General features: G+C 39.8%; 1 long non-coding RNA gene across 1 annotated transcript in view; it reads left to right on the forward strand.

The window, feature by feature from the left end:
- LOC139364221 (uncharacterized) overlaps window positions 1–27141 on the forward strand; it is a 41365-nt gene extending 14224 nt beyond the window's left edge. Inside the window, exons 2-4 of the long non-coding RNA XR_011625672.1 lie at window positions 13596–13721; window positions 24604–24750; window positions 27012–27141. This is a non-coding gene — a long non-coding RNA (uncharacterized lncRNA). The remainder of the gene's footprint in view (window positions 1–13595; window positions 13722–24603; window positions 24751–27011) is intronic.
- Window positions 27142–27911: the final 770 nt, after the last annotated feature.

Consider the following 27911-nt stretch of genomic DNA (forward strand, 5'->3'; position numbering starts at 1 on the left):
AGCAGGCAGCTTCAACTTTGGTGTCTCTTGGTAGCTGAGTCACCCCATAAGAATTCTGACAACCTGCTGGAGAGACCACCTGAGAAGTACATAGAGAGACCACCTGAGGGTACATGGAGAGGGAGCTCAGCTTTCCAGGTGTCCATCAAGGTGCCAGGATGTAAGGTGAACTCATTTTGGACCCTCTGGATGAATCCAGCCACCAGTTATATACCACCCAGTGACCAGAGTCTCTGCCATGTGGAGCAGAATAGCAAAGGCACATTTTACCAAATTCCTGTCCCAGAAAATCATAACAGATATTAAAATAAATTTGTTTAAGCTATTAAGTTTTAAAGTAGTTTATTAGGCAATAATAGATAACCAGAGCTTAGGGCAACAAATTAGCTGGTATGACAGGCTACCATCCTCACCGGACATGTTTCAGGACGGTCCTCTAACAGAATCATGAGGAGGTGAGAGACAGCCAGACCCACTTCATGGAAAGCATAAGTCATAGAAGCATATGCTGCTACTGGTAAGATAAAAATGGTTTGGGTGAGGAAGAAGAAAGAAATCCCACTGGTTTTCCCTGGTTGCTCTATCCCAGAATTCTACCTGCACACTCTCCAACTGTTAATAAATGGCCTGTTATTAATATTTTGAATTTACTTGATTATCTCCCCACTGGGCTGAAAGTTTCCTGAAATCAGGGATCCCTTGCCTAGATCCTCAGCATCTAGAGAAAATATCGCAAATGAGTTATGACAGGTTTCAGTTTCTAGTCTAGCCCTGCTATTCTCTAGTGATGTAGCCTCAGGCAACTTAACCTCCCTGTACCTCAGTTTTGTCATCTATAAAATAGGGAGAATAGTATGGTGCCTATCTCATTGAGTACTAAGAATTGAATGAGAAAATATACTGTTTGATTAACAAATAAAAAATACCTACTTCTTGATGATCTTGCCCATGGCTAGCCCTGGTGGACTTATTAATACCAACAAAAATATTCACTTGCACACTAAACATTAATTACAATACGAGTAGAGACCTTGGAAACCAGACTAGGCAGAGGTCTCAAATAACAAGCTTTTTAGGAGAACACGTCATGGTGCTAATTGGAGATCTCCAATCCAATTCTCTTTCACGTATATCCACCTCATAATAGGAGCAGATTTGACATGGCCCCAAGTTGTCTATTGGACTTAGGTCATTGTGAAAGAGAGGACAGGAAAGACTCTTTAATCCCTAGGCTGGAAAGCAATAGCCCAGCTTCAAAAGTTGGTTCTTACACTGACCTCTGCTGACCCGAGACCCAGTTTTCCAAGGACATGGTAAGTATAGATATGGTTCAGTAATCAGGAGATCTGACAAAAGGGAAAAAAAAGAGCAGGAAAAAATGGAGAAACAAATGCTAAATCCACTAGGCTAACACATGATGTGGTTCTGCTGTGCTGGAGGTGGCTTCTGGTGGGCAGATGGTGGGAGTGGCAGGGGTGAAGTGACTGAAGTTCTTGTGATTTTTGCTGAGGTCTCCATAACTAAGGATGAGCTGGGCCAGTAGAGGAGGGGCTGTCAGTTCTCGAAGTTCAGCAAGTTCTGGAAAATGTTAAGTAGTTAGAACGTTAATCCTGATAGCCACAAACAAAGTTTGAAGAAGAAAGAGGAAGGGAGGGAAGAAAGGAGAAAAAGGAGGAGAAGGAGAGTGGGGAGGAAGAGGAGACAACATTTTAGGGAGTGAGAATAGCAGCGGGCTTGAGGACACAGCTTCTGGAGTCCATATACCTGATTGGTATCCCAATTCCATTACTTTCTTGAACAAACTAGTTAACCTCGGTAAGCCTGTTTCACTATCTGAAAAGGGGGCACAAAAATAATATGTGCCTCAAAAGAGTTTGGGGATTCAATGAGATATTTTGGTTATGCCCTAAAGCATGATTACCCCATTTAAAGTATCTATTGCACTCTTCCACTTTTTCTTCCTCCATTGCATATAATGCCCTTGAACATTTAAAACCGTGAGTGTGGATGTGAGTTTGTGTGAACATGTATACACACATGTGTGTTTGTGTGTATAAACTATACGTGTGTAGTTTATTCTTTACTGTTTCTCTCCCTCTATTGGAATACAAGATTCAAGAGAACAGGTATACTTATTCTTATTTTTTAATGGGTCCCAAGTACTTAGAAGGGTACCAGGTGACTAGCAAGCACTTGGTAAATTTTTTTTTTTTTTTTTGAGACGGAGTCTCACTCTGTCACCCAGGCTGGAGTGCAGTGGTGCAGTCTTGGCTCACTGCAAGCTGCACCTCCCGGGTTCACGCCATTCTCCTGCCTCAGCCTTCTGAGTAGCTGGGACTACAGGTGCCTGCCACCATGCCTGGCTAATTTTTTGTATTTTTTAGTAGAGACGGGGTTTCATCATGCTAACCAGAATGGTCTCGATCTCCTGACCTCATGATCTGCCCGCCTCGGCCTCCCAAAGTGCTGGGATTATAGGCGTGAGCCACCGCTCCCGGCCTACTTGGTAAATATTTTTTGAATGAATGAATAAATGGAGGCAAAGCACCTGACTTACAATAAATACTCAATGGCTTCTACTATTATTTGCTAACTCCTGCTGCTTAAATCCTGTTGGATTACATTCTCAGAAGTACTGTGTTCCATATTGCTGAGCTCAGTCCTTCTGTACAGCACTCATCGCATTTTTCTCATATTATAACTTCTCCATTTGTGTATCTTATTTCCTCTCCAAGAATAAAAGTGGAGCAATTAGATTATTAGGTTCAATGATTAAAGACCAGGCCATTATGTGTAGTGGTTAAAAGAATAGACCTTTTAAACCAACCTCAGTCTGAATATTCAGTTTTGCCACTTACTGGGTACCCTTGGGCAAGTTATTGTCACTAAGCTTAATTGTTCTCATCAACTTAATGAGTATAATAGTTGTTCTTCCCCCATAAAATTGGTTTGAAGATTAAATGAGATACTGCTTTTAAAATGCTTAGCACAGTGCCTGACATATAATAAACAGGAAATAAATGTCAGCTGTGATTATTCATCATTGCCTCCCTTTTGGTATTTTGCATGATGCCTTACATAAAACATCCTATAGAGCAAACAATCACTGAACGAATGCATCTGAAATTTAACCTTAAACAACCTAAGGTTTCCCACGGTTCTCTTAATGCTCTCTCATTCTTCCCTGCCTTGTCCTCAGACCCAGTCTTCCTGGACAACTGAGTTCCAATTTCCCCTGCAGACTGACTGCATCACCTCTCATGTTATCCTCCTCCCAGTGGGGAGCCAAAGCTGTTATTCTTACAGCAGTCTGGCAGGGCTGCAAATGACTTTTCAGGCTCACTCTCCAGTCTGTCACAGATCAGGTCAAGCAACAAAAAAAAAGAGATTAGATGCCAAGGACTTACTGCATTTTAATGCTTGGTTCCTGGCCCATGTATATGCTGAGGGACAATAATTACAACAATATGACCTTGCATAACAAATTGGTCTGTCAGACCAGGTCTTGCAAAATGACTTGGATGAATTCAAGCTTAACTTGTGATCTTCCAACTCAACAGTTGCTATACACACACTGATTGACATGGTTTGGCTGTGTCCTCACCCAAATCTCATCTTTAATTGTAATCCCTATAGTCCCCACATGTTGAAGGAGTGACCCAGTGGGAGGTGATTGGACCATGCTTTTCTCATGACAGTTACTGAGTTCTCACGAGATCTGATGGTTTTATAAAGCAGTTTTCCCTGCTCTTGCTAGCTGTCTCATTCCTGCTGCCACGTAAGGAAGGTCTTTGCCTCCCCTTCACCTTCCACCAAGATTGTAAGTTTCCTGAGACCTCCCCAACCATGTGGAACTGTGAGTCAATTTAACCTTTATAAATGACCCAGTTTCAGGCAGTTCTTTATAGCAGTGGGAGAATGAACTAAGACATTGATCTGCCATACTCATTGTCAAAATTGAAAGGAAATGGAAGCATTCATTCATTCATTCGTTTGTTCACCAATTATTTGCTGAGTGCTAAGCTCTCACTGTTGAATGAGATATAGTTTGCACTTTGAAAGAGCTTAGAGTATAGTGGTAAGGATCACAGAAAAGTCAATGTTCTACGTAGAATAATCTAAACTCAAAAACTTCAGACTCATTCTGGAAAGCTTAGCTGGTAACTAAAGCAAGGACTAGGAAAAATATTTGGAAGAAATGTGGCATTCGATATGTTTTCCTCAATCATCCAGGTAATTCTCTCATTTTCAGTTCTCTCTGCCAGGGCAAATTTGAAGACTCCTTTGTGTACAAAATAAGGAACATGTTCTATCACTGATGTCCTCAGTGAAGATGTTCAGCTGGTTTTATCTACTTCTACCTCGGTCAGTGTATTAATTTTCTATTGCTGCTATAGCAAATTACTATAAACTCAGTGGCTTAAAATAACACAAGTTTTATATCTGACCATTATGGAGGCCAGAAGTCTGAATGAGTCTCACTAGGCTGAAATTAAGATGTCAGTATGACTGTCTTCCTTTCTGGAGCCTCTACGAGACAGTCTGCCTTACTGCCTTTTCCAGCTTCTAGAGGCTATCCAAATTCCTTGACTCTTTGCCAGCTTCCACTTTCAAAGCCAGAGCAATGGCAGGTTAAGTCCTTGCCATGTCACATCATTCTGGTACTAACTCTCCTCCCTCCCCCTCCCACACTTACAGGCCCCTTGTGATTACACTTGACCTGCCTAGGTAATCCAGGAAAACCTCCTGGTATTAAGATCAGTCTGGTATTAAGATCAGCAACCTCAATTCTCCTTTGCTACATAACATATTTAAAAGTTCTGAGTATTAGGATGTAGACATTTTGGGGGGACAATTGTTCTGCCTACCACAGGGATGAAAGCTTTGCTTTCATGCCATTATTACCATATCCTAAATATTCAGAGTGAAGGAGAGGAAATATTTCTGAGTGTCTCAAACAATTGGATGTAGATAGTGCAATAGGTTGGATGCAGAACTAAGTCTTCAAACTCAAGTCTCAGAACATAGCAAACCCCTTGTCAATTGATAGTTTGATATCATCAGAAGGCTACAAGGCAGACAAGTGTGACTCAGATTTCATGCATGTCCCCGGAGTTAGTTCTTGATGCTGAATAATCCATGAGATTTAACATATTTTCATTTCAAATAACCATTTCTCCCTGTCTCTCCCCATTTTTTCTCCAGCCTATCTTGTATCTGATTCAGAACTGGGAAACCTCTAGAAATTTGAATGAAAAGATGTTCTTCCTACCAACATTAGCAACTTTTGAAATGATTACTCAGGCCAGGAACTTTGGAATCATTATTGATTCTCCTTTTCCCAGTACCCCATATGCAATCCTTCAGTAATTCTTCTTGGCTTTATTTTAAAAATATATACCAAATTGAAGTACTTCTCATCACATCTGCAACTCCCATCCCCCTTCAGCACTCACCATCTCACGCCAGGTCTCAGCCTGCTCTGCTGGCTTTTCTGCTTCCTCTCTTACCTCCAGGATGTTCTCCATCCTGAAAGCCGAAGAGTTATTTTTAAAACAGAAAGCAGATCATGACACTTTTTTCCCCAAATGCTTCTTCAGTGGCTTTCCACACACTAAAAATAATATTCACAATCCACATCATGGTTTGCAAGGCCCCTATGCAGTGTGATCTGGACAAACTCCCAACCCTATCTACAAACATCTTTTCCTCCTTGTTTCTGACTTAGGGCATTTTACATGCACCAATCTCCTGCCCATACAGCATTTTCTCCAGGTCTTTCCATGGTCAGCTTCTTCATATTATTCAAGATGTGATTTGAATGTAGGGTAGCAAGATAAAGTTGAATACATTTGTAAAATTTTAATTTCATATTAACAATGAATAATTTTTTTACTATAAGTATATCCCATTGTCAGAGGCATTTTAACTAGAACAACTCCATCTTGAATAGGGGGAAGGTAAAATAAGGCTAAGACCTGCCGTGCTGTATTCCCAGTAAGTTAAGGCATTCTTACTCACAGGATGAGATAGGAGGTTGGCACAAGATACAGGTCATAAAGACCTTGCTGATAAAAAACAGGTTGCAGTAAAGAAGTCAGCTAAAACCCACCAACTCAAGATGGTGATAAGAGTGACCTCTGGCTGTCCTCACTGCTTCACTCCCACCAGCACTATGACGGTTTACAAATGCCATGGCAACATAAGGAAGTTACACTAGGTGGTCTAAAAAAGGGAAGCATGAATAATCCACCCCTTGTTAAGCACGTAATCAAAAAATAACCATAAAAATGGGCAACCAGAGGCCCTTGGGGCTGCGCTGCCTACGGAGTAGCCATTCTTTTATTCCTTTACTTTCCTGATAAACTTGCTTTAACTTTACTGTTTGGACTCGCCCTGAATTCTTTCTTGTGCAAGATCCAAGAACTCTCTCTTGGGGTCTGGACCGGGACTCTTTTCTAATAACACCATGCGTATACATACTGGGCATCCTGTATATTTATTTGCTAATTCTGGCCATTATTTAAATGATATTTATTCAATGAGGTATCTAATAGACACCCTCACCTCCTTCACTTTCTATCTTTTTAATCTGATGCTATTATTAATATTATTATCGCACTTACATTAATTGCATATTAGTTTATGTTTGTTATATATCTACCTGAGTAGATGTAAGCTCTATGAGTTAGAGAACCTATTTTATTCACACAGTAGCTCTAGAACCACAACTCCCTGTAAGACTGAATAGGATTTGTTTAAAAAAAATAAATGAATAAATGACTAAGTTTATTTGACCTTTATGTCCTCATTTATATGGCACCTCCCTTTTTCTCCTTAAAGCAGTATACAGCTGCCTGGGCTGTAGGGAAGTCACTAGGAATTTGATTATCACAGACAGCACTTTAAAAAAAAAAAAGCCCCAATCAATGCTTCAAAATATGCTCCCATTACATGTATTTATGCAGATTAACACCGGTCAAGCACTGTAGGGGTTTCAGCCAATGTCAGACCCTCTGCCCTAGAAGGACACTGTGAATGCCATTTTCCTCTCTGTTTGAGAGGAATGAGGAGCAGCTGGCATGAGACTCCTCTGGGAATCCATTTGCATTTAATTGTCTGGGCACTTAAGGAAGAGGTAGGGTCACTTTCCCAGTTCTGCTTTCCTATTAATTTAAATGCATACATTCAAATCAAGTTCTTCTTTCTGCCTGGATGACAATTACTATATTTGACATTTGCTAGTCCTCAGCAATGCCTGAGACTTGTGAATAATTTAGGAATGCTGAGTTGTTCCCTAATCAAGACAACTGAATGACGGTTAAGAGCTGGACTTGTAGTATCAGCAGCTCCCTGCCAAAAATGACAGCATTAAAATAAGGAAAGTGATAGGCACATTTAGAAGAAAAAGCACTATCCCACAGAATTCTGCAATATGCTTATTCTTTGAATATAATCTCTTTCTGATATTTATATCACTAAAGCTACAAATAACAACTCGATATATGGTTAACAAGAACAAAGAGAAAACTACCAGTCCTACACTCTGAATTTTATGGAAAAGTTTCTGCTCCATATACGCTGAGCCCTCATTCCCCAAAACCACATGCCATGATATGGGACATAAGGTCATTGTTTGTTTGTTCAATTATCAAAACTACTATGTGTTAAACATAGTCTAAGAACCAGGGATAAGATTTTTTTTTTAAAGTAGCTACTATGTGTTAAATATAGTCTAAGAACCAGGGATAAGATATTTTTTTTAAAAGACACAATCTCAGGGTACACAGAAGTTATTGACAGAAATAGTTATTAATCAAACGATGCCATGAGTATATGTAAAATTATCCATTGTAGCAAGTGCTATAAAGCAAAACTTTTACGATGAGATAAGAGGTTAATATAGGAAAAACTGATTTGGAATAGGGAGAAAGGAGATGGCTGGTGTCAGAGAACATTTCTCTGAGGAAATAACTTGAAAGATGAGATTCAACGAATGAGTTAAGATTATTCAGAAGAGGACTAAAAGTCCGGGTCTTCAAACCAATGAGTTTCAGGACATGCTACCCCAAAACATGGCACCTTGGCATACTGAATGTTTTAAATTAAGGTGAAGAAATTTGAGAAATGACAGAAAGGACTCTGTGATCTTCCCTAGCACTTCTCCCCGAAGCAGGTCATAAGACCCTCATATGAGAAGTGCCATAAGTGAAAACCATCCTTTGCTCCAAAGATGGAGACATTCTGATAGGAACCTGCATGAACAGGCCTTAGCAAGTTACCCCTAGTTTACTACCTTTCGCTCAAACCCTTTGTCCTATCACATTTTCCACGCCTTTCTACTCTTCATGGAACCTAGCATAAATATGCTCATATTTAAACATTTCTTTGAATCTTCATTTCTTATGGAGGCTCCTGTGTCACATAAAACATATATTAAATAAATGTATATGGTTTTTTCTCTTGTTGATCTGCCTTTTATTTCAAGGACCCCAGGGGAGAACTTAGAAGACTAAAAGGAAAAGGTACTTTTTTCTCTACAAAATTAATCCTACATGAAGGTTCAGTGACAGGAACAAGCTTGTAGCATTTGAGAAACCAAATGGAGATCAATATGGCAGAAACCTAATAAGCCAGGGACAGAGTGGCAGAGAGGGACTGAAGCAGGACACAAATTAGGTAGCAGCAGGGCAGGGGAGGGCTTCTTGGCCACCAGGAATAACATTTTCTTCTCAGTGCAGACACCTAACTAGCCTTAAGCTGGTGAGCAATAGGATTAAAATTGCATTTCAAAATGTTCTCTCTGACTCTTGAAATAAAACTAGCTTGGAGGAGATACTCCAGAGTGGGATGAAGACTCAACCATCCATTGGTAAGTGAGAAAGGAAATATCAGAATACTGGTATTTTTTAATCAGAATTTCTATTTTTATGCATATTTATAATGCACATGAAATACTAGTGCAGTACTACAAGTATAATATTAACATATAAACAAACATGTATTGGAAGTGTGTCCTCATTGATAAAAGGATAACAACACAGGATCAAAAAATACAAGGTAACCAATAGCTCAAGCAAGTTAGAAGCCCATGGAGAAAATGAGAGAGAGGGGGGAATTTGAGATGGTTATATGTAAGAGAGGGAAAAGAAAAACCTTTCCTCTACCCTTTTAAGTTCTAGGGCTAGAGTCTGAGAATTAGACTGACAAAAAAATTAACAAGAGAAAGGTATAAAAATTTTATTTGATAATAACATTCTAATTTTTACATGCATGGAAGCCTTCATAGAAACGAAGTAGAGACCCAAAGAATGACTAGACACAGGGGCATCTATGCCATTTTAGCAAAGGATGATAAATTTTTTTTTTTTTTTTTTTTTTTTTTTTTGAGACGGAGTCTCACGCTGTTGCCCAGGCTGGAGTGCAGTGGCGCTATCTCGGCTCACTGCAAGCTCCGCCTCCCGGGTTCCCGCCATTCTCCTGCCTCAGCCTCCTGAGTAGCTGGGACTACAGGCGCCCGCCACCGCGCCCGGCTAATTTTTTTTTTTTTTTTTTTTTTTTGTATTTTTAGTAGAGACGGGGTTTCACTGTGGTCTCGATCTCCTGACCTTGTGATCCGCCCGCCTCGGCCTCCCAAAGTGCTGGGATTACAGGCTTGAGCCACCGCGCCCGGCCAAGGATGATAAATTTATGGAGCAATGGCAAGTCCAAAGAGAAGAGGTTGAACATTTAAGGGCAATAAATGGCAGGAAGAAACATGTAAGAGAAAATAATAAAATAAAAGAGTGATTTTTGTAAAGTTTGTCTCTGCAGACTCATTTTGATGCTGATATTCTGTCTCCAGTGATAAGGATTGTTCTGATCCTGGTATAATGGAGGGCAGAAGCAATACCTTCACAAAAGGAACTGTATATCCTGCTTTTAGGTAGATAGGAAGAGGGCAAAATAGTCCTATGCCAAAGAGATGTATATTGAGGTAGCATAGGCTGGTTTATTTTATACCCAGGGTGTCTCTTGCTGCAGATGATGCTGCATAGCATTGCTCCCATGGGGAGAAACTCAATCACAAACCAGCAGCCACAATCAGTGTCCTTCTACGACTTCAGATTTTGGGGTCATACTGCAGACAGCTGCTTTCTTTTCCCTCCACATTTTAACATGTCTGGCAAGTCTCTACAGATATGTCCCACCACCAGACTTTTAATTTTGCTCTAGTGATATGGTTTGACTTCATCCCCACCCAAATCTCATCTTGAATTCCCACATGTTGTGGGAGGGACCGGGTGGGAGGTAATTGAATCATGGGGGAAATTCTTTCCCATGCTGTTCTCATAATAGTGAATAACTCCCACAAGACCTGATGGTTTCAAAAGAGGCATTCCCCTGCACAAGTTCTCCCTCTTTTTGCCTGCCTCCATCCATGTAAGATGTGACTTGCTCCTCCTTGCCTTCTGCCACGATTGTGAGGCCTCCCCAACCACATGGAACTACTAACTGTGAGTTCTCCATTAAACTTCTTTCTTTTGTAAATTGCCCAGTCTCGGGTATGTCTTTATCAGCAGCATGAAAACGGACTAATATACCCAGTTTCAGGTTCTCCAGAGAAAGACTGTTTATCTTTTTAAGGTTCTCTCATGGCTCCTTGAAGTAAACTATGCATATCTCACATAGGGTACATTTTGAGTTCTACTATCCCAAATATACCATCTAAATTGGGTAAAAATCCATCCAGGCATTTTCTTGAGATATGATAATGGTCAAATAGAAATCTGAGTTGCTACTATTCCTCTCCATCCTCACCCCAGATCCTGATTTGAATACCCCGTAATGAATGAGGGGCTGGGGTAAGTCTATGACAGCTCTCAGGACTCATTTTGCACTTTTTATGGTGAGGCCATTTCCCCAAACCCCAAGGCATGGGTAATATTTAACATCATCTTCTTTGACTCGAGCTCAGTATCCACTAGCCAGGAAATTTAGAAAACAAAAACAGAAACAACTCAGGCATAGTTTTCTTCAATATGTTGTGCAATTGGGAAGTTTGCTTGGTTGTGGTGAACCTGGATATGACTGAGAAATTTTACTGTCTTTAACTTCAATCTGCATAACAAAGTCGATGTTAGCTGCTTAGCATAATGGGAAGATATTCAGAATACCACCCACACTTGGGATGTTCAACAAAATACAGGCAGACACAGCTCTGAATCCTAGAGCTCAGGATGAAGGAGGAAGTCACCCTCCCTCACCTCTTCCCACTGTGTGGAGGGCAGCCAGCCAGGGACACAGGTGTGCAGCTCATTAAGAAAAGAATTAAGCCCAACGGGATAGGTAAGAGCCACATGAAGAATGTTCTGCAAAGTCAAAGCACTCTTTTCCTGCTCTGACCTTGGGGAAGGAATCAGGAGGAAAATACGGCCATCCTTATTTACCTATTGTCTGCTGTGCTATCAACCCAGTAATAAGAGCCACAAAATGGTTTTTCCTCTAGATCTGCAGTGAGAGGCCCTGCAATAAAATTGTTTTTACTAATATATTGAAGGAAATGTCTGCTGTTTTTACTGATACATTGAAGGAAATGTATATTGGCACGTAAAGAACTGTCCTGAGTGATGAGGGAGGTAGTGAAAATAGCACTGAAGGGGATTAAAACATACCACTCCAAAATATGCCACTTTGGCATAAGGAATATTTTGAGTTAAAGGTAATTAAGAAATAGCAGACATGGAAGAGCTCTCTGCCCTCTGCCCTCTGCCCTCCCTGTTTTCTGCCCAAAAGCAAGACATAAATTACCCTTTGTAAAAGTGACATAAATTTCTATCTGTAAAAGTGTTTCCCTTTCTTGTACCAGGAAAAGAGCAATGACTCTTACGTGTAAAACAAACTTAACTAAACAACCCTTATCTCATATATATTTTTGGTCATTCTCCACAATTCACTGCTCCTAGGAACCCAAACTTCTTTTCCTTTGTCTAGCCACTTCTCCATAAATTTATCACCCTTTGTTATTAGGAAAAATAGCTAATGCATGCTGGGCTTAATACCTAGGTGAAGGGGTGGTGGGTTGATAGGTGCAGCAAACCACCATGGCACACGTTTACCTATGTTAAAAACCTGCACATCCTGCACATGTACCCCAGAACTTAAAATTAAAATTAAAAATTAAAAGAAAAGTTTATCACCCTTTGTTAAAGTGGTACATAAGCCCCAGGTCTAACCACATCTTTAGGTTTCCACTCCTTTTCTGTGGGGGCTCCTGTGCACATAAAGTTAAAAATAAGATGTATATGCCTTTTTCTCCTATTAATTTGACTTTTGTCAGTTTGTTTATTTATTTATTTATTTATTTTTGCAGATGGAGTCTCGCTCTGTCACCCAGGCTGGAGTGCAGTGGTGCAATCTCAACTCACCGCAAACTCCACCTCCCAGGTTCAGATGATTCTCGTGCCTCAGCCCCCCCAAGTAATTGGGATTACAGGCATGCACCACTACGCTGGGCTAATTTTTTTGTATTTTTAGTATATTTGAGGTTTCACCATTTTGGCCAGGCTGTTCTCGAACTCCTGACCTCAGGTGATCTGCCCGTCTCAGCCTCCCAATGTGCTGGGATTACAAGCATGAACCACTGGGCTCCAACAATAGAACCTAGGAGGGTAGAATACAAACGTTTTTCTCCACTACAGCAGAAAATCAACATTCCAATGTAATACCAAAATATGTGAACACAACTAAAATATTATTTCTGCATTAACATTGTTTCTCAATAATAAAGACACAATGAAGTTCAGGTGGCTACATTTCTCACTACACTCACACCAGTTTCATAAAAGGTAGGCTTCAAATTGGTGCCTTAGCAAAATCAAAGTTTACTTTATTCTATAGGTTTTCATGGTTTTAATAATAAAACTAGAAACAAATCCTCAGTGCCTAAGGCCTACTCTATACCCTATTTTCAAGAAGAAAATGGGTACACAGAGCCCATTAGTTAAGAGTAGTAAACAAAATATGGCCATATGGAGGTAGTATGGGGAATTTCTGAGTGTAGCCTGTATGAGAAACCAGGGTTTTGGTTCCTATATCATCTTAATTTATTCTAAAACATTAAATACAGCAAAAAAAAAAATTTATTTGATTTATTTTCCTGAAAGCCCTCTGGAAGTATTTTAGTTTCTCTGAGTTTTGGAGGATATAGTATCTGATAAGTATAAGCAATGTCAAATAAAAAATAAATCTGGACTTGGTAAGGAGAAACTTTATTCAAAACAACTGTTGCAAGGAATCCCTGTGGGGCAACAATTGCAATAGAGAGAGGGGTACTATTGCAACAGGAAGAATATTCTGACTGTAAGATCTGTAAGCACCTCAAGAGTTAGGCAAAAAGGATTTGTCTTTTATAGAGAGGGGTGAACACAGTGGAACTGTTTGAATGGTTGTTCTCTCTAAAACTCATGTCGATATTTAACTATCATTGTAACAGTATTAAGAGGAGGACCTTTAAAAGATGGTTAGTTCATGAGGATGGAGGCTGGGGTTAATGCCAATATAAAAGGGCAAATTCAGTCCCTTTTTGCCTTTGGCTCCTCTGCTTTTTGCCACAGGAGGATCCAGCACTCCTTCTCTCCAGAGGATGCAGCATGTAAGGCACCATCTTGGAGGAAAAGAATGGCTTCACCAGACCCAAATCTGCCAGAGCCTTGATCTTAGACTTCCCAGTCTCCAGAACGGTAAGCCAATACACTTGTCTTTTATAAATTACCCAGTCTCAGGTATGCAGCACAAAACAGACTAAGGCGCATAGCTACAAAAATCCAAGTGTGGGGAAGTTGAATAAAAGGTGGTGTGATGGGACACTGGGCCAGAGAACATTTTATCATGAGGCCTCAGTATCCCCTATCCTCAGTTGGGTAGGCGCTATCAAGGAGGGGTTCTGTGCAACCTCAGGCTGAGGATGGGCCATAGTTTAGTAATCTGGTAGAAGGAGGGAAACTTAACCTAAAGTTGGTTTAACCAACAGATTGTAGCTAATCATTTACGTGGTGAAGAACGGGAATTTAGAGGTTTTATGTCTGGCCTTGTCATAGGTAAACAAGGCATGTTTTCGTGAGTCTTACTGAAGTCATATGGGAAAGGGTGATTCTTTGCACTAAGCCCTTTCTAGGAACACAAAGAATGAGAGGATTTGTCACACTTTGCTCTTTTCTAAGAGCGCAGGGCTCAGGTCAAATTTAACATTGTCGATAGAGTAATTATAGAGATAATAGGGCTGTTTGTTTAAAATCAGATCATCACAGAAAAATCCGGTTTGAATGCAATTTCTTTTAGTGTTTGGACATAGTGTTGTGACTCTTCAGTAATTGGACATTTCTTTTATAAAAATAGAAGTCCACAACATAGACCCTTTCCAGGATGCCGTTAGAAAGAATACTGCATTAATCCAACAAAGCCCTCAATTTGAATATATTATAGTGTAAAAGGTAATTGTCATGGTAAAGAAAACTCTCATTTATGACCAATTTGGTAAATATTAAGAGCCTATGATGTGTATCCAGCTTATTACTTACATTTTTATGAGGACAAATTCCACCACTCCTCATTTTTCAGGCCCACATTTTCAATTAAAAAAATAGTTTAAAGAGCTAGTGCAAGTCATCCTACAATAAACTTAGAAAGGAATTTTGTCAAGAAAAATTGTTCCTTTTTCCCATTCCAACTCTATCTTTATCTAGGTTGGCTCTATATGAGTTGTACCAAGCGATATTTCTTAGCTGTTGGATAAAAATATTCTGTTATCTTCCAAAAAATCCTGTTAGAGAATACTACAGCCACAGGGGTATGGGGAATAATATACAAATTTCAAGTGATAAAAAATTAATTACAACTTAATCCCTAAAATTCTTTGCAACCTATACACATAATGTACTGAGCCAACATAATAAGCAGTATACATTTAGATAATCCATTTTTAAATATTACTTCTAAACTATAATCTCCCTCAATTATGGAACAAGAATAAAGCGTCATTTAGCATGTAACAATGGAAGGGTGAACTGGCTGGGTTGCACGTTAAGAAAGCAAGCCCCCCAAGTAAAGGCTTTGGAAGGGCCCTCCTGCCTCTTCACCTACCCCCAATTATGTTTCTCCTTCTGTCTCCACCCACCACCCAGAATTCTTTGAAAAGAACTAAAGCTCTTATTTACTGAGTTGCCAGAGTGCTAATCATGTCTAATGGCTTTAACACAAAAGCAGCCAACCTTTAAATGTGCTACTTAAAGACTCTTAATGCCTTACTTCCTTTTATTCATTTAGGTTTCTCCTCCTATCCGAAATTCAGTCATGATTCTAGTAAATCTTCCTCGCTCTGCTAAAATCAGCACCTCTTATTTTCAAGGTCCTGGGTTGGGGTGAGAGGAGAAATATGGGGAAGGAACAGCAACAGTTCAGAGAATATTGGCTTCATGAGTATGCCTTCTTAATCTCTATGTCCTCTATACAGCCATCGCCATCTAACATGGTGACTGACCCATGGTAGGTACTCAGTCAATATTTAGGAAGTAGAAGGAAGGCAGGATGGCAGGATGGCAGGATGGCAGGATGGAGAAGGAAGGAAGGAAGAAGGAAAAAAGGAGGGAGGGAGGGAAGGAAGGAAAGAAGGAAGGAAGGAAGGAAGGAAGGAAGGAAGGAAGGAAGGAAGGAAGGAAGGAAGGAAGGAAGGAAGGAAGGAAGGAAGGAAGGAAGGGAGGGAGGGAGGGAGGGGGAGGGAGGGAGGGAGGGAGGGGGGAGGAGGGGAAGGAAGGGAGAAGAAAAGCGATAGTACTCCTTATTAAGAGGGTAGGCTTGCCCACCTTCTTGGGGGACATTTACCACAGAGGTTGAGTATATGCCAAACAATAGGACATGAAGACATTGGGTGGGAGGGGAGCTCACTCACATTCTCTATTTTCCTCCTGCTCTATATATGTTTTCCCTTTCAAGAAGGAGCCAAGGATAGATATTTGATGGTTGGTTCTAGGACACAAAGAAAAGTCAGCTCTGGAAGCTTCTGCTGCCGAGCTGGCCTAAGAATGAATTGTTCTCTCCTCAAGTTCAGGATCCATTAGTGTTGTGATGCAATGTTATGGGCCTCGGGCTGCTTTCTCTGAACTCAAGTACCACGGTGGATCCTCCCTGGTTAGAGAGAGTAAAGCAACAAAGGTATAAAGAGAGCTGGGGTGCAGCTGTGTGTTCGCCACAAACACTAGAACACACCTATGGGTCACTGGTTTTATTTTCCACTCTGCATAATTTTTTGAGAAGGTATGGGGTAATCAGTAATTACTTAGAACACAGTTGCCAGAGTTAATTGTTTCTCCTCCAACTGTATCAAAAAACAAGGGGATTGAGACTGTAAGTGGGTTGTATCAGGAGGCATAAAACAAGACTTAGCACTTTACTTAGGCATTATTTTTTCAGAACGCTGGACCACTTACCAATACATTTTCCCACAAACATCCTGAGGAGATTGGTCAGGTCACTTTGCTAATCCCTCAAGTCTATTAAGCAGGAAAACAGGTTAAGGGCATGTGGCATCTGAGATTTGTCACAACGAGGCAGTTAAAGATTGACCTAACCTCTACTTCACATAGGAAAGTCACCTCGGAGGGAGTCCAGGGCGGCATGACATTCTTTACAGTCAAAACTGCCAAGCAGGGTATGATCATTGCCCCTTGTTGGTAATCTGTGAATTTTTGAGGACAAAACATTCAGTTCCCACAACCATTTCACAGTTAACAAATGGTGGGATGACTCCTGGTTTTCTTGTCATAAGAATTAATTATTCATAAAAAACAATGTGGAATACAAACTCAGATGTAGGAATAAACTTATGTCATTATAGACATGGAGTTGCCTACACATGCCTACACATGCTTAAATGATTCTATGTGTTCTTACATACATACACATGCATCTTATAAGACATGCCTATCTAGCAACCTAGGTTACAAAGTCAAAGATGTGGATGTAAGCCATATTTTCCAGTATAGCCCTGTGTAAAATTTTTCCAGTTCTTACTGTATCAGGGCCCTGGTAAAGCAATAATTTCTCTTTATAACACCCTGTGGCTCCAATCTTTAAATAGTTTATTTAAGAAACGTGTACCTGTCATAAGCATAAATTTCTTGTTAACATCTTGTACTCTTCTAATTGAAGATATTTCTCTAACTCTCAAGACCGTATCCAGCCCCTGAAATCTTAAGAATTTATCTCTGCAAATTGAAAGGATGAAGAGTAGGGGCCGATTCCTTTTGGTAGAATTCAGTCTGTGGCTGAAATGGTTTTCTTCCTGAGTACCATGCCTAATGTTAACATTTTTGTTCTAGGAAGCCTGAAGAGGAGCAGAAAGTAGAAATATCTGTATATACCAAGGAAAGCAGATTTTAAACATCTTCAGGGATAGAGCAATGTCATGATGAGAGAGGCTTGCTAAAAAATTTTAAAAATCTGACTAGACAATCACAAAGAATTCCAGTAATGAATCAGACTGAGAAGCTTCTGAATAAATGTGCTGTTCATAAAAGGACCAGCATTCTAGAATTGTGTTGAACAACACATTTATTCAGAAGCTTTTCAGTTTTAATAGCCACGCATAGCTATTTAAAGTTTAATTAAAATTAATCAAATTTAAAATTCACTCTCTCAGTTGCTCTAGCTACATTTCAAGTGCTTAATAGCTGTGTGTGACCAGCGGCTGCTGCATCGGACGACGCAGTAATAGAACATTTTCAACATCGTGAAAAGTTCTATTTGTACAGTTCTAGCCAATGGGGATTTTCTAGAACTACTTAGAAATCTGAGTGCATCATAAAAAGTTAAATAAATTTCCAGTCCACAATAAGTTAAATCATGATATTAAATGAACCTTGAGTTATGATTATGAAGTTACTGCCTAAAGATGTTCAGAAGGCAAAAATCACTACATGAAAATAAAAATTCAAAATTAGAAAAGATTCTAGAAATGACAGACTAATGAATTTTTTTTTTTTTTTTTTTTTGAGATGGCGTCTCTGTCACCCAGGCTGGAGTGCAGTGGTACAATCGCTGCTCACTGCAACCTCCGCCTCCCAGGTTCAAGTGATTCTCCCGCCTCAGCCTCCCGAGTAGCTGGGATTACAGGCACATGTCACCATACTCAGCTAATTTTTGTATTTTTAGTAGAGACAGGGTTTTGCCATATTGGCCAGGCTGTTCTTGAGCTCCTGACCTCAGGTGATCTGCCTGCCTCAGCCTCTCAAAGTGCTGGGATTACAGGTGTGAGCCACCGTACCAGGCCATAATGAAATTAATATGTTTTGCTTGCACTCCAATAGAGTAAATGATGCACATGTGGCATTAGTACACGTAAAGAAGAAAATGTGATGATTCTTAGGTACAAGAATGGGCTTATTCAAAAAAAATACACACATTTTTCCTTTTCATAAGAAAATTTTTAAAACAATGCTGTAGTCACACCATATCCAGACTTCAACAAGCCTTTTACAAAAGCTTCTAGGACATCCTTGTTGGCAAAATGAGGAAATATTTCATGACTAATAACACTGTTACAACTTTACACAAAGAACAGGACAATGAAACCTAAATAATATTGATTAAAGTATCCATGTCTGTCTGGAAGGAGGTCCCAAATGGCAGATTCATGGATCTAGTTCTTGGTTCCACCCTATTCAATGACTTTATTTAACACTTAGATTAAGACATACATGTCATTCTTATCAGATGAAAGATGACAGAAATTTTCACTAGAGAAGAGAATCAAGCCATAATTGAGTCTTAAGGGATTGAAAAACAAAAAAGACAAAAATTAACATGATAAAATTTAGCAGAAATAAAAGTCAAGCACTCCATTTAGTATTTTGGGATACTGGATACTTCTTTAATTTGTATCACCATGTCAAGTGAGTTTCAGGAGGTCAAATCCTAAAGGCCCTAGTTGACCTTGCCCTCTCTGTAGGCCATGAATACCAGCTTCATCCTATTCATTAAGTTGTAACTAGAGGAAACTGCAGCAGCATAATCAGGAGAAATTACAGTCACCCCAAATTACCTAGAATTCAGACAGAGGGACAGTCAGAGTCTTATAGCCTAGACAGGAGGGAAAGGCAGCACCCTAGGGGGAAAGATGCCTGGGCAAGCCCTCTTCGAGGGCTCCAGGCTTTGCGTCCTGTGCTAAGTGTCTCCTGGTCTCTCCACATTATTTCCTCTAAAATAATTTCATCATAGTCTTAACTCCCTTGATATCACCACATTTTCCTTTAAAATCATTGGAAAGTCATTCGTTTAAGAGAATATTGTTCTCCCTGGTTCCCTTTCTCTTCTGGAAGTTATATTTAAAGGAAACATAGCAGACCTAGGGTAGATCTTGAGAAAGAATAAAAGATTCAGAAAAAAATCTTTTTTCCTCAATTCAATTCAGCACAAGGCAAAGGAAGAAAGAGAAAAGAAATACACACAAATTAATATGCTAATTAGCATGATATAAATTCTAAATGCAAGAAGCAAATAAAGTGCTTTGGAATTGTTGTTTATGTAAGAAATGGAGATTTTTATTCAGCCTCTAGAAAAGACTGATAGAGGACATGATAGTGAGCTTCAGCTATTTTGAGGGCAATTATAAGAAAGATAAATTTAATCTATTCTGCGTTACTCAAGAGGATAGAATGAGGGCCACTGGGTAAAATTTATAGGAAGCATATTTCAACTCAATAGAAAGAAGGATTTCCTAATAATTAGCTCTGTCCTAAAGTGAAACGAGATCCCTCAATAGGGCAATCATCTCTCTCAGTGGGGTGTTCAAAAGATGCCATATGTCCCTGGCACTTAGAAAAGATTCCTGCTACTGGCAGGAGATTGAACCAGATGACCTCTAAGAGCCTTTCGACTTCTGAAATTCTGTGACTCTGTTTCTTACTCGCTCTCACCTGCACTGATGCCACCTGATGGATAACCAGGGAGTGGTGAGTGTACCCAATACAGGAACATAAATCAGACTTTCCACTGTTCTCTGCCCCCTCACTGTCTCTAAGCAAGATAATGTGGCTGCCCCCACAAAAGCTACAGTGTGTGAGTTCATGATGTATTTGGTTATTTCTGTGTCTTAGAATTATTTGGTTTTATATAAATGACTTAATTTGTCTAACTTTCCCTCCTTCCTTGGATATAACACATCACATTTGTTTAACCCTTTTCTAAATATTAAACGTTCTGTTAAAAGCACAAGGAGCACATATAATACAAAATATAGAGCGAACTAAGGTGCGTGTGGCAATTTGGGAGTTTAACTGATTCAAACAAACATTTGTAGAGTAATTGCTTGGGTATGTTCAATTACTTGTAAATTATCTTTATTTTTTTTAAATGATACCTAATTAAGGATTTAGCTGAGTGCTCAGGATTCTTACCATAGTGTTTTGAGATGCTATTTCATTAAAAATAATCGTTAACACCTACTGTTTATAAGGCTTATTGCTAATCACTATAGAAAACACAAAGATGAATAAGATAAAGCCCCTGTCATAAAAAAGCTTACTGTCTAATGGTATACAAAGTAATTGAAACAAAACAGAATACGAGTGCCTCCATAAAGTTACATAGTCCTTTGGAGAGAAAATCTGTATCTGGCCAGGGAAAAATCAAAGCCAACTTCATCAAAGAAGAGGATAAAAATCCACACCATGAAGGGCCATTCATCCTGATCCGAGAATAATCTATTTGTTGTTTTGTTTCGTGTTTTTTTGTTGTTGTTTGTTTGTTTTTGTTTTTTCCTCAGTGGATGTAGGGAAGTCAGTGAAGGAATTTGTACAGGAGAGTCTCATAATAGAAATTTTATTTAAGGAATATGAATCTAGCAGCCATGGGTAAACTATTTAGAGAGTTGGAGGGATAGACTTCTTGGTCCTAGATAAAGGGAAGCAACCAGGCCTACACACTACATAATAGAAGTAAGAGTGTAAGGGAGTAGCTAAACTGAAGATGTCATGCAGATCAGTCCGTAGCATCTGGAAATTAATAGGAAGTGGTGGAGAAGTCTGTGAACTCAAAATGGAGGGGGTGGATTGAGAGAAATCCCAGGTGTCACAGGCTTGAATAAACAGGAAGAACTTTTTGAGCAGGGTAAACAAATGGAAAATAAAAGAGGTATGCAGATGGAAAAGGCAGTTTTGGAAACCAAGATCCAAACTATTGTGGAGCATATTAATCTAATATAGTACTTCATCTGGGTAGCTTTAGTAAAGATGGCAATCATTAGAACTGAGGGGTTAGGGACTTGGTTGAAAGCTAAATTGCCAAGTATAAAAACAGAATATCAAGTTAACTGGGTGGGAAATGGAAAGGAGATAGTTACGTGGGGAAGCAGACAGAAATCCAATCATTAGTAAAGTTGGAGAGAATGTATGAGACTAGATGTGTTAACTGCATTTTTTAATTATTTATTATTATTATATTTTCTTTCACATTCAGGTCTTACTGATCTTTAAGAGTCTGCTCCTCCCGGGGTGAGCCAGTTTCTAAAAATAGTAAATGACTCTCCTGCAACTGTCTTTCACAAGCGAACCCACAAATCAGGAGCCCAAACCCCTCAGCTATTTTCTTTATTATTATTATTATTATTATTATACTTTAAGTTCTAGGGTACATGTGCATAACGTGCAGGTTTGTTACATATGTATACTTGTGCCATGTTGGTGTGCTGCACCCATCAACTCGTCAGCACCCGTCAACTCGTCCTTTACATCAGGTATAACTCCCAATGCCATCCCTCCCCCCTCCCCCTTCCCCATGATAGGCCCCAGTGTGTGATGTTCCCCTTGCCGAGTCCAAGTGATCTCATTGTTCAGTTCCCACCTATGAGTGAGAACATGCGGTGTTTGGTTTTCTGTTCTTGCGATAGTTTGCTGAGAACGATGGTTTCCAGCTGCATCCATGTCCCTAGAAAGGATTGTAAGCTATTTTCTTTACTGGGCTCTTATACTCTGGGCCATGAGCCACTGGCTCTAATCACCCCAGGGCCAGGGACCAGGCAACTAGGGACAACCCCATACCCCAGAGTCTTTTGAAAGTATTCAAACCAGCCAATTCCAAACTGTTAACTCTGCCTTACTCGTTTCTTTCCACAGAAACCCCAATAATGGCACATGCCTGTGTTCTCCCCTCACTCCTTCTGTCTCCCGGCCGCAGTGCCTCCCTGTGTGGCACTACATGACATGACCTCCCTATCCTCTTGAGAATTACAAATAACAAACTGTCTTTTCAGTGGTCTGAGTAATAACCAAACCTACATTTTAAAACACTAGAGATGACTAAAATGAGAAAAGAGAGAAGTGGCTAGCAAGGATGTCAAAAAGGGGCATAATTCTGAATGAAGACATTCAACTAAACGCAGATACCACAGCTTTTCAAGAATTTTGGGAAAGCCATTTTTTATAAAGGATTTGTCTCTTGAGAAGTGCAAGGAGGGTTGAACTGAATGTTGCAAGGAATATACCAAATCCTGACTTGATCCCTAAAGTTCTGGGAAACACCAAGGGATTGTAAGAAGAAGCAGTTACCAGATATTTTTCTGGTATTTATTTGCCATGGGGGTAATTTGAAATTTAAACTAAACCTGGGGCCAGGCGCAATGGCTCACACCTGTAATCCCGGCATCTTGGGAAGCTGAGGTGGGTGGATCACTTGAAGTCAGGAGTTCAAGACCAGCCTGGCCAACATGGCAAAACCCTGTCTCTACTAAAAATACAAAAATTAGCTGGGCGTGGTGACATGTGCCTGTAATTGCAACTACTCAGGAGGATGAGACAGGAGAATCACTTGAACTTGGGAGGCAGAAGTTACAGTGAGCCAAGACCACGTAATTGCACTCCAGCCTGGGCAACAGAGTGAGACTCCATCTCAAAAATAAATAAATTAATTAATTAATTAAACCTCGGTAGACAATTAACAATGCATAGAGGTTAAATAAGATTTAACCCTGGAGATAATTACCAGGAACAGGAAATTGTGAGAGGAAAATTTCATTTCATTCGTGATGACCAGTTGGAAGAGTTGCTGAAGTGAGTTCCTAAATGACACAATGGTAGAGTGAAAAAGGGTGGCAGATGCTATTGCATCAGTAGGATGAGAGTAGAAAAAGATGTGTATGGAGAGAAATGGAGGGGGAAGTGTTGGTGCCTGTGGTTTAACCATCAATAAGAGGAATTATAGAAGAAAGAAGTTGACAGTGCTGCAGGAAAAATACCAAGTAAGCAGAGTTTCAACCCTGGAAAAATGTGTAGGACAAGTAGAGTCTGTGGTTCCAAACGGGCCTCCCCAAATGACAGGCTAGGAGCAAGGGGAATATTTGCTGACATCTCTAATTCAAGTAAATCCACAGAATGACTCATTTATAACGTGGGTACAATCTGTGCTTAGTGGCAACCATAGTTAGGAATGGAGGAGTTGAACTTGTGGAAAACATAAAAGACATTACAAAGTCGCCAGATATTTGTCTCCTGTTTATTTACCATGTGGGCGTGATTTGATGTTTAAATTAAAGCTCAGAAGAAGCTTCAAGTATGATGCCATAGGGATGTACTTAACTTAGAGAATTTATGTTTTTAATCTCTAAAAGGGAAAAATAAAATTTTCATGAAGAGTAGCCTTCTCCCCAGCTCAGCCCCTCTTCTATCTCCAAAATGTAACCTACATTTAAAAAAAAATGTAATATATCAGAATATTATAAGATGGCTAATATTAGAAGGGAAAAACCAAAAGCAAGATAGATCAAAGTGCCAATTGGATCACGAGGTGGGAAGAGTTTGAGGTATTAAGTAGAATACTCAGGGAAATCTTCATTGAGAAGGGAAGATCTAAAAAAATAATTATTTGGTGAAGGTGTGAGCCAAGTAGGTATAAGGGAAAAGCACTTTCTAGATGCCAGACACTGTGCTGAATGCTTTCTAGGCATGATCTCATTTTTACCCCTATAAAACATTTGAAAATCTAGCAACAATTACCGATCCCTCTACAGATTAGGAAATTCACCAAAAAATCGGGGGATAACCGGTTTTCCCAAGCTCACATAGCTATTAAGGGACAGAATTGGGGTATGGACCTAGGTAGTTTGATTATTAAAACTGATCCTCCTTTAAAAACTCCTTATCTCCCCTTAAGCTCAAAACTAAAGTTTACCCCTCTCAGCCCTGCTACATGGAAGAAACCCTAAGAAAGAGTGCTGGAGAGTTGGTTACAGGAGTGTTTTGCTATGTCAGTTTACAACTTCTTCCATGAGAAAGGGGAAGAAAGTCCTGAGCCTCAGGAAGAGAAAGGCGAGGAAGTAATAATCTGATGAAGGGGCTGAAAAAAAGGAGAGAAATTGTAAGGAATATATTTACGGCTTCTTGAGGCAGGGAATATTACCACCTACACAAGAATTGGAAAACAACTTCTAAGTTCAGCAACTTTAAGCTGAAAAACTTTATTTTAAAGAAGAGAAATTACGGACTTAACATTTCCAAAATATCCAGGGGTAGAATCTGAATGGAATAAATGGCCTGTAAATGCATTGCCCTGTGTGACCTCCCTGTGCATTTATCCTAGCCCTCAAGAAAGATGTCTTGTAGTAGAAAGAACTGGGATGCAGACCTGGTTCTTCTAAACCTGTGTCAAGCTCCCCAGAGGGCTGGACTTGCCAAGTGGGAGTGGGGAAGCTGCTTGACTTCTCACATCTGTTTGCTCTTCTATAAGGTAAGATTAATGAGATCTTCACTCCTAGCCAGCTATCAGGGACAAATTAGAGCAAGGATTTGCAAGTTCCTTAAGTTAATATTTCCTAAATACCACAGTGCATCAGGTACTGAGTTGGACACAGATATGCAATGTATTCCATTTTTCATTGCTACAAAGACATGCCCAAGGCTGAGTAACTTAGAAAGAAAAGAGGTTTATTTGGCTCACTGTTCTGCAGGCTGCACAGGCCTGGTGATAGTATCTGCTTCTGGTGAGCCCTCAGGAAGCCTACAGTTATGTCAGAAGGCAAAGAGGGAGCTGGTGTGTCACATGGTGAGAGGGGGAGTAAGAGAGAGGAAGCAAGAGAGAGAAAGGAGAAGCCTCAGGAAGCTTGCAGTTATGACAGAAGGCAAAGAGGGAGCTGGCATGTCACTTGGTGAGAGAGGAAGTAAGAGAGAGAAAGGAGGAGGTAGAAGGCTGTTTTTAGCAACCAGAGCTAAAATGAATGCATTACCACAGGAAGGGCACCAAGCCATTCAGGAAGGATCTGCCCTCGTGATCCAAATATCTCCCACCAAGCACCACCTCCAACACTGAGGATCACATTTCAACACAAGATTTGGAGGGGACATATATCCAAACTCCATCATACACATATTAACTTTAAGAGAAAGACAGAGCAAAAGAGAGAGGGACCCTTATCAGGCATTTAAGTGTTTTTTAATTATATTGCAGAGTTTCAAAAGAAATTATTTGCCAGGTGGATGGTTCACTGGTTAGTTGGCATACATAAAAAAGGGAGTGTTGTTTTGTTTTTATTTAAAATAGTGATAACTGGAATATCAGGGAGAAGAAATGGCAGGATTCTGAAATATAGTCATTGCAAAGGTAACTGACTACCTTAAGATGTACTTGAGACCAGTCCTTGAATATAAATGTATGGGTATATCTCAGAGAGTGTCAGAGGTAGTAGATGGTGATGGTAAGATAGTAATCAACATCAAACAGCCAAAAGTGCTCTTAATAAACTGGGGTAGGCAGAATGCCACCCCTACAAGATGTCCTGCCCTACTCCCTGAATCCTGTGAATATGTTACGCTATATGGAAAAAGGGACTTTGTAGATATAGGATTACTAATCAGTTGACTTTAAGATAGGAACACTATACTGGATTATCCAGTTAGCCTAATATAATTACATGAGCTCTTAAAAATCAGTGTTTTCTGTTTTTCGTTTTTGAGATGCAGTCTTGCTCTATCACCCAGGCTGAAGGGCAGTGGTGCCATCTCGGCTCACTGCTAGCTCCGCCTCCCAGGTTCACTCCATTCTCCTGCCTCAGCCTCCCGAGTAGCGGGGACTACAGGCACCCGCCACCTTGCCCAGCTATTTTTTTTTTTTATTTTTAGTAGAGACGGGGTTTCACCATGTTAGCCAGGATGATCTCAATCTCTCCTGACGTCATGATCCGCCCACCTCGGCCTCCCAAAGTGCTGGGATTACAGGCATGAGCCACTGCACCTGGCCAAAAATCAATGTTTACTCCTTGCTGAGGACAGAGAGATGTGACCAGAGAGGAAGCAGAAGAAATTCAAAGCATGAGAAAGGCTCATTATGCTGTTGCTTGTTTTATGATGGAGAAGGCATTGTGAGGAGGCATACAGGAGGCCTTTGGGACTTGAGAAATATTCCTATTGTACAACCAGCAAGGAAATGGGAATCTCAGTTCTATGACCACATGGAACTGAATTTCGATAAAAACCTGAATGACTTTAAAGGCAGATTATCCCAGAACCAATGGGTAGGAAGGTAGCCCTGCTGATTTCTTTGAGTTCAGCCTTAAGAGATTCTGAGGAAAAGACCCAGCTGAGCCATGCTATACCCAAAATAGTGACATACGGACAGTGATATAACAGATGGATGGTGTTTTAAGCTGCTAAAGTTATGGCAATTCATTACAGTGGCAATAGAAAATTAATACATAAATCATCATAGGGTTGTGGCAAATCCTACAATTCTCTGTTGTTATGTAGTCTTAGGCTTATTCAGGAAATGTGTGACTTTGGACAAGTCACTTTACCTCTCTCTAAGCATAGGTTTAGGATATTAAGCTCCCAGCCATATATTCTAGTCCTTCAAGAAGACATAATTTCACTATGAGAATTAAATCAGTTGTGATATGAGGAAATGACTGGTGCATCATAATTTTTTTAATTAAGAAATATCCATAGTTTATTCAGATTTCCTTAGTTTTTACTGAATGTTCTTTTTTCTGGTTGCAGGATTCCATCCAGATTGCCACATTACATTTAGTTGTCATGACTTTTTAAACTCCTTTTGTCGGTGACAATTTGTCCAACTTGTCTTATTTTTGAAGACTTTGACAGTTTTGAGGAGGGCTGGTCAGGTTTTGTAGGAAGCCTCTCTATTGGAATTTGTGTGATGTTTTTCTCATGATTAGACTGGATTTTATATATTTGGGAGAGGAAGATCACAGAGGTAAAATGTCATTCTCATCACATCATATCAAGTGTTCATGCTATCAATATGACTTATGACTGTTGATATTGACCTTGATTTTCTAGCTGAAATGATTTTCAGGTTTCTCTACTGTGTAGTCATTTTTTCTTCTCCTTTCTATACAGTACTCTTTGGAAGGGAAGTCACAATGTGAAGTTCACACTTGAAGAATAGAGAGTTATGCTTCCCCTCCTTAAGGAAAGGGCATTTACATAAATTCCTTGGAATTCTTCTTCCCAAGGGGTTTCATCGTACACTTTTTACATATTTAGTTCACTTTTAGTTCTCAGAAATCTCCAAATTCTTATTTTATAATATCACCTTCCTTCCTCTGAATACAAATCAGAATGAGTGATGCAATTAGAAAAAAACATCATTTCATAGAAAAGTTATCATGGAAATTACTTTTAAAAATCATCATGGAAAAATTGTCATCAAAGGGGGAGAATTTATAATCTCTCCCAAGAATGGGGCATTGTGTTGTACTGACAACACAGTCTGTAACACATTTTCAGATGACCTAAGTTCCAGCCATTATCTTTCTCCCAACAAAAGCATATTTGATTCAGTTCAAGGTTTTGAGAGAAGGTCACACAATTCTCTTTCACTGTCACTAAACCTGTTTCCCATGCTTAGATGGCAGAGATACGAGATCACAGTCT

The sequence above is a fragment of the Macaca nemestrina genome, chromosome 7 (assembly GCF_043159975.1).
Source record: "Macaca nemestrina isolate mMacNem1 chromosome 7, mMacNem.hap1, whole genome shotgun sequence".
Lineage (NCBI taxonomy): Eukaryota > Metazoa > Chordata > Mammalia > Primates > Cercopithecidae > Macaca > Macaca nemestrina.